Genomic DNA, 10,679 nt, shown 5'->3' with positions numbered 1-10,679 from the left:
AACTCATCCTGCTTGTTTAATATTGCATCCGAAAATTCCCAGAACTTGTGCTGCTCCCACAGGGTAGCTCTGTTCCCAGAACTCCCAGAATGTTTCCTTCACATTGGCAGCTTCTACTTGTCCAGGCTACCCCTCTCTCATTGCCTGAGGAAGAACTGTCAGAGAAAGGGGAAAAACAGTATCTCCTCTCAAGGGCACTGTTCCAACCCTTTTCATACCCTACTCAACAGTCACTGGGACTAGCTCTGAGTCTGGTGAGGAAGAAAGCAGGTAGGGGTCTGGATCAGGAAAGCAGGTGGCATCCACAAAGCCAGGCTCGGTCAGTTCCTAGAGTTTCCATTGAGTGCCAAGGTCTGAGACCACTGGGTGAGCTTCTGCTCATCCAAGATTTCAGAAATGAAGCTAGCTGTAAGAGGGGATTGCAGACTATTGACAACCATGGGAAAAGATGCTCCAAATCACGAATAGTGAGTGAAATGGTTTCATCTCAACCCCTGCAAAGTGGCAGAGATGGGAAAGGTAGGTAATGGTCAATGTTGGAGAAGTTGCGGGAAGAACTAGAACGTTGTTGGCAGAACTGTGAATGAGGCCAAGCATTGTGGCAGGCAAGTGGAAAGTATCCTTGGACCCAGAGATTTTATCTAAGGCAGGTGATCTCTGGTAGGAAGGAAGTCCCCATAGTCATCCAGATGCTTGTAGCAGCGCTTTGTGGGACGGTTTGCACTCCACCTTTTGAGGACCATTTGATCATATATTTTAACCACTAATTTATTGGGGAAACAGCCTTAACTATACAATAGCTTGCTTCCTCTGGTATACAGAGAACAATTAGTAATCCTAACAGTTTGTTACAACCTAACTAGACGCCAGAAATGCCATATGAGAATTTAGGGCAAAAATATAAAGCTCGGTCTTCGTATTACTTCTTATTCAGACTTTGTGAAACTGTCCACGGAGACCAGGGTGTACTCCAGGGCACTCCAAGGTTGGGGCACTTGCCGGTTCTCGTGTAGTTCAGACTACGTGATGATGGCGATAATAGAAGCCAACATTTAGATAGTTTCCTATGGGCCAGGCACCGTGCTAAGCATTTTATAATTATTTCTCATCTGATCCTCAGAACAACCCTGGGAAGTAGGCGCTGCCATCATGCCCATTTTCCAGATGAGAAACTGAGGCAAACAAGGGGTTAAGCGCGTTGCCTAAGGTCACTCAAGTAATAAGTGTCTGAAGCCAGATTTGAGCTCTGGTCTTCCTGACTCCAGAACCAGTGGCATTCCATCCACGACCACATAACTACCTAGCTGACTTCATGAAAGACCCTCAGGAGATCGCTGGAACTTGGCAGCGCTCACTTGAGGATTCCGACAGCGGGGCTCTGAGCCCAGAGATGGGAGTGGCTGCTTGGCTTCAAGGATTTCGCCGTCCCTTTTGATCATGGGAGTACATCGACATCTAATTCTCACTGATCTAATGTGGGCGTAGCTCTGGGTTCAGCGCATAGCGCCCGCCCCCACCCCCACCCCCATGCCCGCGCACACGTGTATATAAGTCATTTATTGTTGCAGTCACTTTTTTTATTGTTTCCTCTCTACTCTTTGGGGAGGGGGGTTGGTGCAGGCTCGTACTGAGGACTTCCCCATTTTGGGGGGGGAGGGGGGAAGGCAGGGCAATTGGGGTTAAGCGACTTGCCCAAGGTCACACGACTAGTAAGTGTCTGAGGTCACATTTGAACTCAGGTCTTCCTGACTCCAGGGCCAGTGCTCTACTCACTGCGCCACCTAGCGGCCGGACCTTCCCCATTTCCTGGGCCCATCACCTGTGCTAATGATTCACAAGATACTGAACAATGAATACGACAGCTTCGGATATTAAAGTCTGATCGAAAGTTGACCTTGCAAGGACGCTTGATATCATGAATGCTCATTGTGAGACGCAGCTAGAAGTTAAGCCAGAAGCTGAGCTCGTCTGGGCACTCCTAGTCATTCACATTAGAAGCTTGCGTGCCGGGTGGCAGGAAAGCAGGGACTTGTGTGAGCTCCCCACCACATCCCTCCAAAAACCTATAAAAATGGCTCTGAAGAAATCCTAGAGCTGCAGAACCCACAAAATAGCAGAGGGAAGCAGGGCTCCAGCCCAGGACAGCCTGGATGGTCGCTGCATGAGGTCTATCCCACGCGGAGTGGAGGGGAGCAGAGCTCAGCATGGGAGGCAGCAGGACCAGCCAGACCAGGAGCCAGGCAGGACAGGCCCTAGCACCCTGAATCAGTGAGCTGTGGCAGTTACCAGACTTTTCAACCCCACAAACACCAAAGACAACAGAGAAGGTTAGTGGGAAAAGCTGCAGGGAGTGAAAGTAGTTCGCAGTTCAGCCACTGCCTCGGGGGCAGCAAAGGTGGTGCAGCTACAGAACTACAGCAGCAGTTGCTACAGGTCCCAGCCCCACCTGGTGGGAGGAATTAAGTGGCGGATCAGAGCAGGAGTGCAGAGCCTGCTGAAGATTTGTGTCAGGTCCGGGTTGGTGGTTCTTGAGGAAGGAGGAGTGCTGGTGTGGCAGAGCTGGCTGTATAGAAATAGCTCTGAAATCAACCTCGCATTCCCTCAAGCTTGGAACAAAGTACTCTTTGCTCTACAAGAGGTCATACCCCGACAAAAAACTCAAGGGTCAAGTAAGTTTGCTGGGAACATGGCCAGACAGTGAAAACACACCCAGATTCAGTCTCAGACTTTGGAATCTTTCTCTGGTGACAAAGAAGACCAAAACATACAGACAGAAGAAGTCAACCAAGTCAAAGAGCCTACACCAAAAGCCTCCAAGAAAAACATGAACTGGTCTCAGGCCATGGAAGAGCTCAAAAAGGAGTTGGAAAAGCAAGTTAGAGAAGTAGAGGAAAAATTGGGAAGAGAAATGAGAAGGATGAGAGAAAACCATGAAAAACAAGTCAATGACTTGCTAAAGGAGACCCAAAAAAATACTAAAAAAAAATATTGAAGAAAACAATACTTTAAAAAATAGACTAACTCAAATGGCAAAAGAGCTCCAAAAAGCCAATGAGGAAAAGAATGCCTTGAAATGCAGAATTACCCAAATGGAAAAGGAGATCCAAAAGACCACTGAAGAAAATACCACCTTAAAAATGAGATTGGAGCAAGTGGAAGCTAGTGACTTGATGAGAAATCAAGATATTATAAAACAGAACCAAGGGAATGAAAAAGTGGAAGACAATGTGAAATATCTCATTGGAAAAACCACTGACCTGGAAAATAGATCCAGGAGAGATAATTTAAAAATTATTGGACTACCTGAAAGCCATGATCAAAAAAAGAGCCTAGATATCATCTTTCAAGAAATTATCAAGGAGAATTGCCCTGATATTCTAGAAGCAGAGGGTAAAATAGAAATTGAAAGAATCCACAGATCGCCTCCTCAAATAGATCCCTAAAAGAAAACTCCTAGGAACATTATCTCCAAATTCCAGAGCTCCCAGATCAAGGAGAAAATACTGCAAGCAGCCAGAAAGAAACAATTTGAATATTGTGGAAAAACAATCAGGATAATACAGGATTTGGCAGCTTCCACATTAAGGGACCAAAGGGCTTGGAATATGATATTCCGGAGGTCAATGGAACTAGGATTAAAACCAAGAATCACCTACTCAGCAAAACTGAGTTTCATGCTCCAAGACAAAATATGGGTTTTCAATAAAATAGAGGACTTTCAAGCTTTCTCAGTGAAAAGACCAGAGCTGAATAGAAAATTTGACTTTCAAACACAAGAATCAAGAGAAGCATGAAAAGGTAATCCAGAAAGAGAAATCATAAGGGACTTATTACAGTTGAATTGTTTTGTTTACATTCCTACATGGAAAGATGATGTGTGTAATTCATGAGACCTCAGTATTATAGACAGAGGGCACAGTGTAAGTGGAATATGAAGGGGTGATATAAAAAAATCAAATTAAGGAATAAGAGAGGAATTTATTGAGAGAGGGAGAAAAGGGGAGATACAATGAGGTAAATTATCTCACATAAAAGTGGCAAGAAAAAGTAGTTCATTGGAAGGGAAGAGGGGGCAGGTGAGAGGAAATGAGGAAATCTTGCTCTCATCAGATTTGACCTGAGGAGGGAATACCATACACACTCACCTGGGTATCTTACCCCACAGGAAAGAAGGAGGAAGCAGATAAAAAAGGGAGGATGATAGAAGGGAGGGCAGATGGGGGGAGGAGGTAATCAAAACCAAACATTTTTGAAAAGGGACAGGATTAAGGGAGAAAATTCAATAAAGGGGGATAGGTTAGGAAGGAGCAAAACATAGTTAATCTTTCACAACATGAGTATTGTGGGAGGGTTTCACACAATGATACGCATGTGGCCTATGTTGAATTGCTTGCCTTCTTAGGGAGGGTGGGTGGGGAGGGAAGAGGTGAGAGAATTTGGAACTCAGAGTTTTAAAAACAGACATCCAAAAACAACAACAACAAAAGAAAAGTTTTTTCATGCAACTAGGAAATAAGATACACAGGCAATGGGGCATAGAAATTTATTTTGCCTTACAAGAGAAGAAGGGAAAGGGGGATGGGAGGGGAGTGGGGTGACAGAAGGGAGGGCTGACTGGGGAATGGGGCAACCAGAATATAGGCCATCTTGGAGTGGGGGTGGGTAGAAATGGGGAAAAAATTTGTAATTGAAACTTTTGTGAAAATCAATGCTGAAAACTAAATATATTAAATAAATTTTAAAAAAGAAAGAAGCCTGCATGCCCTTCTTCTGATTTCCCTGGCCCCAGAGAGACACACCCAGCCAGGACCCAGATGGATTGGAGGGGTGGGAAGTGTCTCCCCTAGTCTGAAGGGGTCACCCTTCAAACCAGTCTGGCTTTCCTGATTGTTGGAAGAATGGCTTGGCCCTCACTGGGCTCAGCCTTGGACCCTGACCCATCCGAGTGCTGGTCAGGTGCCAATGTGAGCTTGGCTTCAGTTCCTCCTGTGTTTCCTAGAGTTAACACAGGTACGACTTATATGCCAGATCATGAAATCCCATAAAACTGTAACTTGGGTTATCAAGTTTACTTAGCACTAGAGATGGAAGGGAACTGAGAAATCCTTGAGTCCAATCCCTTACTTCACAGATGAAGAATCCAAAGTTTTGTAATAATTAAGTGACTAGCACAAGGACTTACAGGCAGTAGTGGCAACCCAGGATTTGAGCCTGGGTCCTATGACTTAGCACTTCACTGAAGAAAAAATAAGGAAGACCATTTAGAAAGCCCATGAAAGGAAGCACAGGCTCATTGACCCTTCTTTTTTCCCCTCCTCTTCTGGTCAGACTTTAGCTCCTTGCCATATTCTGCTGAGGAAGGCAGACAGCCCCAAACCTATCTCATGCTAACTGACCCATCTTGAGCTGCCATTGTCGATGGTGTCTCAGAGCAGATCTGCTAACCTGCTGAGATATGCAAGACCAAACAGAGGAGCACAGGAAGTGATATACTGCGAAGAGACTCTACAACCACAAGGAGCTTTGCGAGGACCGCAGAAAAAGAGGGAGGAGAGCAGGGCCTTATAGAACTAGGAACCTGAGTCTCTTTGGGCATACCTTTTCCCTACACATGTGCCTCACTACTGGTGTGTGCCCACCCTTCTCACTGATGTTGACTCTCTTTATGGGAGATTTATGATGTACACCCTGGATTTATTGGAAGAATGTTTTATAGCTATTATTCTTACGATGCTGCCTCAGTAAATACCTTTGCTTTGAGCTGATTTTGTCTTCTGGATAATAGTTAAAGGTAAATGCACTTGTAGGGGCTCGTGAGCTACAGTTTTGGCATGGACCCGCAGAATTCATTGAACCTGGGTTAGCTACCCTGGGGGTGGGGAAAGGATGCAATCTAAAAGTGTGGATTGCAAGTATCCCGGAGGGAGTGTTAACATACAGAAAGTCATACCAAGTATTTCCCCCCAGAGGACGGGAACCCTAGTAACTGGGGCAATTGGAACAGTCCTCTTGTAGGGGGTGGTACTGGAGCTGAGCCTCAGACAACTAAAGGTTCCAAGAGTTGATGGCATGAGGTACACCTAGTGCAAAAACAACACATGAGTTAGAGCTGAGGAGCCAGATGGTGGATTGATACACATTTGGGGGTTGGCAAGGGAAGAGGGAAAGGGAATGAGCATTTAATAAGGGCCTACTCTTTGCCAAATACTTAGGAAAGGGCTTTACAAATGTGATCTCATTTGATCCCTACAATAAGCCTGTCCAATAGGTTCTGTTATCATCCACATTTTATAATTGAGGAAACTGAAACAGACAGAAGTCAAGTGACTTACTCAAGGTCCCACAGCTAATGCCTGAAGCTGGTTTTGGACTCAGGTCTTCCTGATTCCAGGACCAAAATTTTATGTGTGAATTAGAGAGCAGATGACAGTGTGAAATTCATTAACTACAGGGTCAAGATTGGGAAGAAAGGAAAGGGAAACCAGGGCAGGGATAATAACCAAAGAAAATACTAGGGGATAGAAGGATTAGAGATTGTAGTGAAGAGGAAGGAAAAGGATTAAGAGGGAGAAGGCAAAGAAAAGACAAAATGGTAGATATTGATCAACTAAAGGAATTTCAAGGTTCTTGAACTTGAATGTGGAACGCTAGTGGGGAGTGACACGATGAAAGTGTGACCATCTCTTTATATATAGCTAAGGCAGTAAGAAGGACTACCAAGTTGTGGGCATTAAGCAGCTTGGGAAATCAGGAGATTAGGGTGTTTGAAGTGTGTCCATAAGGATATTGGCATCTCTTACTAGAAGAGCAGGGATTGTGAAGGACAGGAAAAGGTTAAGCAGGGTATGGAACCTGAGAAAGGAGAGGTAATGACGGAGGTCCAGTAAACAATAGCCATGAAATGAAGAGGGTGGAAAATTTTAACTAATTGAAATTCAAAAGAGAGGTTGCTGAGTGATTGCAATAGGATAATCTGGCAGTGGTAGTGAGGAACAAGGAGTGTTCTGACTCATCCTCCAGGATGTGTGTGTATGTGTGTTCGGGTAAGGGGGTATGAAAAAACATGCAACCCATGCTGGAGAGGATGGTCAGGGATGCAGTGTCATCCAGGGAAAGACAAGTCTCTGAGTAGAAAGATGGAGAGCACAAGAAGAAGGAGAGCACAAAATGAAGGGAAGTTGTTAGTTATGGAACGGGAATTTCAGAGGTCACCATGGAAGAGGCATGCTGAGTTGGAGTGGGACGTTGGTGGAAATGGTTGAGGAATATGGGAAAGACAGAATGGGAGAAGGTGGTTGGGAGAGGTAGTAGATTGTTTATAGGCAGTTGGTGACTAAGAATCACAGATAGCAGAAGAATAGTAGGTGGTTGGAGTTTGACAGCCATAGAGGATAGCAGTGAATGCTCAGATTCTCTAAGGGTCCAGCTACCAATCTGTATGGTAAGTTCTAAGCAAAAGAGGAAAGATTTATCATTGGTTGAGATGTTCTCAAAAAGTTTCTCTTCACAGGGAATATCCTACTAATAATCCCTTTGAGCTCAAAGACGTAGCAAAGACCTTTAAGCCCATAGCATTGCAAAAGACGTTATCATAATCATTTCTACAAGACAAAGAAGCCAAAAACCTTCACATGGCCAGGGGTGACATGCAGCCAGATGGGCGACCCATTGTAGCAGACTCTCCAATTGGATAAATAGACTATGTGCTAGGCTAAGAATTACATACCTGGAAAACACCGGGACAAATGGCATTGGGAAATCCCCCAACAAACTAAATGACAACATTGCCACAAAACTTGATCTTTGTAGCAACAAACTTCACTCAGTGATCATAACCCCTAGGTATAATGGAGAACCACAATTCCAGAAGGATTACAATTCAGTAAATAAATAAGTCTACAAGACACACAGTGGATATGCCAATATCAACTTTCTTGGAAGATGTGAAAAAGAAAGGCGTATGAAGGATATGAATGACTTGAAAAGGAGGGGTCTGGTCATGAAGCAAAAACAAGGGACAACCAATGGACAACACAAATGGCAAAATGTTCTCCCCCTTAAGATATGAGAAAGAGGCAAAGAATGTCTCAATCACTTGGGTTCATCCTCGGCTAGAAGGCTGATGGGAAATCACAGACCGGAAATGCATCAGTAGAGAAGACAGGTTGCAGATAGCAGACAATCCCTACCAGTGAGAGAAAGATCATTTCCTCTTTACCTTTCTACTTAGTCCTGCCCATTTTTATGGAAGAGAGGATGCCATTGACTCACAGTAACCATAGGCATGGTCTAGTCCACAGCATACATAAAAGTAGATGTCTCCTTATTTTGATCTCCAGTCCCTGGAAAGACCTTCCCACCCCCTCCTCCTTACATCTTTGCCTTCATTGTTGGAAATAGACTAGACAGCAGCAAATTCTTTGTGGTATATTTGCCAAGGCCTACAATTATTCTGAATGGAGCAGGGATGCTTGCCTGTGCTGAACAAAGCCTAATATTCAGAGGCCTTGTTGCCTTTGTCTATATTCAGTGCACCAGCTGCTGCCACCACCAGGGATGGAGCACTCAAGAGTCTCGCCAGGGGCCTCAGCATCCCAGCTGAAACCATTTTTCCCTTTGCAATGGGATGATTGGGCCCTGAATGCATTCACAAGAATCCAAGCAGCTCATTCAAAATTAAGATACATTTTATAACCGGAATTAATTATAGGCTTAGTCCACACAACAACACTTTTTCAAACTTATGGATGCAAGATGCAAACTTCTTCTTACCCAGACTTTAGGTGTAGGGTTTGTGGGGAAGACTTGAACTATAAGAACTCTATGGCAAAATGTATACTCTCTTGATTAAACATGGCCTCCGTTTTCAGAAAAATACAGTTCATACATGCATTCATCAAATATTCTCTGAGATCCTACAATGTGCAATGCACTATAAGGTATACAAGGCTAAATGAGAAATGGTCTTTAACATCACGGGGTTAAAATCCAGTAGGGATTTTAATAATTCAGCTTAACAAGAACCAAACCCAAACTATCTACCTGTTGGTTGTCCGGGGGCTTTGGGGTTCCAAATAATGATTCTCTAGAATGAAGATTCTCCATATTCTAATTTCTTGTCTGTATCTATATTGGAGCCTACATGCTGGTGTGGCTTCTTATTACTCTGGGAATGATCTTATTTGTGCTAGTATTATGACCAAACCTTTCTTCAATGAGAACTATGTCATCCTGGTCTGAAAGAAAGTCTTAGTTCTCTGTGAACTGAAGACCAAGCCATGCGAGAATCAATTCAGGGGGTAGGAGCTCTTAGACATGGAGATTTGGAGCACCAGGTAAATGTTTTCAAGTGTCTGAAGTGAGAGAAGGACAAGCCTTGTTTTGCTTGGCCTCAGAAGTCAAACTAGAAGGAACAAATGGAAGTTGCAGAAAAGGTGTTCACTCAAAAAAGTGAGAAAAAATCCTAACAAGGAAAGTGGTTCAAGAGGCCGAAGCAGAAACATTTAGCAATTTTGCAATCAGCCATTCAACGGATTAGATGGCTTTGGGTCCATTCTAACTAGATTCTATGGTCTATTGTATTACCAATTAATCATACCTAATGGCCTGTGGAGACATGAACTTCACTCCAAGGGTGGCACTAGATTCTTTGGGTCACATGATCTGGTCTGATTGGCTAGGTCTAAAGAGTAGTAGTTAATGACTTATTAACTTGATCAGGTTTGTATTGGTGTGCCCAAGGGGTCTAGCCTTCTGTACTGTTTGATACTTTTATTGACAATTTGGACAAAGGTATAGATGACTAACTAAACAAATTCGTGTGACAGATTTGGGAGGGTCAGTCAGTACATCAGATACCAAAGTCAATATTCTAAAAGATCCTACCGGACTAAAAACTGGGAAATAATAAAGTAAGAGGAAATGTCATAAAGATAAATGTAAAGTCTTACATGTGGGTTCAAAAAAAATCTTCTCATGTCTAAGATGGAAAGAACTGTGGCTAAATTGCAGCTTGCCTTGAAGTGATCCGAGGATTTTATTGGAATGGGGGCTCAGTGTGAGCCCCCATATATGGCAGCCAAGAAAAGCTAGCATGATCTTGGGAGGTATGAAAAGAAATGTACTGATCAGGGCTACGTAAGTGATGGTCCTGCTTCTTTATGCTGCTCTCGGACCCTATCTGCAGTCTCATGTTCAAATCTAGGGACCAGATTTTACGAAGAATTTTGGTAAGCTGAGTAAGATGACCAGAATAGACAAGATCCTTGAGGTCTTGCCCTAAGAGAATTAATTAAGACAATTGGGGTGGTGGAGCATGAATAAGGGAAGCTTTCTAGGAGACATAGGATCACAATTTGGAGGTAGAGTTAGAAGCAATCTCCATATTTGACAGAGGGGGAAACTGAGGCTGAAGGAGATTAAGTGGCATGCCCAAAGTTGCAGAGGGTCAGGTGATCAGAAACATAATTTACGTCCAGGTCTTCAGACTCCAGAACCAATGGTCTGCACTCTGCCATAGCACCTGCCTATAGAAGGTGCCCTCGGGCTTGGGCAAGATGGCAAGTAAGGAAAAGAATTAGACTGCTGTGCTTGGCCTGGAGAGCACTGAGAAGTGAGGGGGTGAAGGTTGTTTGGGCAGGGAAAGAATGGTCAAGAGGCCAATTGGGACTGGTGAGGAA

Source organism: Trichosurus vulpecula, chromosome 6 (genome assembly GCF_011100635.1).
Source record: "Trichosurus vulpecula isolate mTriVul1 chromosome 6, mTriVul1.pri, whole genome shotgun sequence".
In the NCBI taxonomy this organism is placed as follows: Eukaryota; Metazoa; Chordata; class Mammalia; order Diprotodontia; family Phalangeridae; genus Trichosurus; species Trichosurus vulpecula.
The sequence above is the reverse complement of the archived record's forward strand: the minus strand, read 5'-3'. Positions refer to the sequence as shown.